The sequence below is a fragment of the Corvus brachyrhynchos genome, unplaced genomic scaffold (genome assembly GCF_000691975.1).
Source record: "Corvus brachyrhynchos isolate BGI_N302 unplaced genomic scaffold, ASM69197v1 scaffold1097, whole genome shotgun sequence".
Lineage (NCBI taxonomy): Eukaryota > Metazoa > Chordata > Aves > Passeriformes > Corvidae > Corvus > Corvus brachyrhynchos.
In genome coordinates this window covers 519,233-519,874 of record NW_008239003.1, presented here as the reverse complement: position 1 = coordinate 519,874, position 642 = coordinate 519,233, and the positions used below count along the sequence as shown (strand labels likewise).

The 642-nt window shown below is 46.9% G+C and overlaps 1 protein-coding gene across 1 annotated transcript in view; it reads left to right on the top strand.

Moving 5' to 3' along the window:
* Positions 1-642, top strand: part of PAX5 (paired box 5) — a 132,196-nt gene that overhangs the window by 16,234 nt on the left and 115,320 nt on the right. The gene's annotated exons all lie outside the window — the stretch shown is intronic.

The window sequence follows — 642 nt, the reverse complement described above, 5'->3', positions numbered from 1 at the left end:
TTTGCCAAGGTCACAGACAAGCTGGGGTCCATCAGAGCAACCCAGTGGCCAGGAGCTGGGACTTGTCCAGGTGTTTTGGAAAGCTATGTCAGTGTGTCAGTTTTGAGCCAGGCCCTCCTCCACACTGTGGAACTTTTCCCTCCTGCCAATGAATAGGGGAACGGACACTATTGTGCTGACTCTGTGGCCACCTGAATTAAGAAATATTTGTAAAGTGGTAGAAGATTAACTGCAGAGACATCTGCTATGCTGCTTCTCTCAGGACTTTCTTCACTGGGGACATTTGTCAGTCTAGGAGGGCAGAAGTAAGCACAGTCTAGTTGGGGTTGGATATTGTTGATACACCCCTCAGATCCACACAGGGTGTATGGTCCTGTTTTGTTCTGCATCCTAATGAAAACACTGTTTTGGAGAGAAGGCCACCAGAGATAGAGTGGGAGGTAAAAGAGGGGAAATTCTGTGTTGGTGTCTTATTAAAATACCTTTACTTTAGAGCATTACTTTCATTTTGGAACAACTTACAGAGAGAAGCTGAATCCATAGCAGTGGACACAATTTGTGTAGAGGAGGGCACACCAGAACTGTAGTGGGGCTTTTTCAGCTGAGGATGCAGAGGTCATGTGGAGGAGGGGTGAGTGCCTT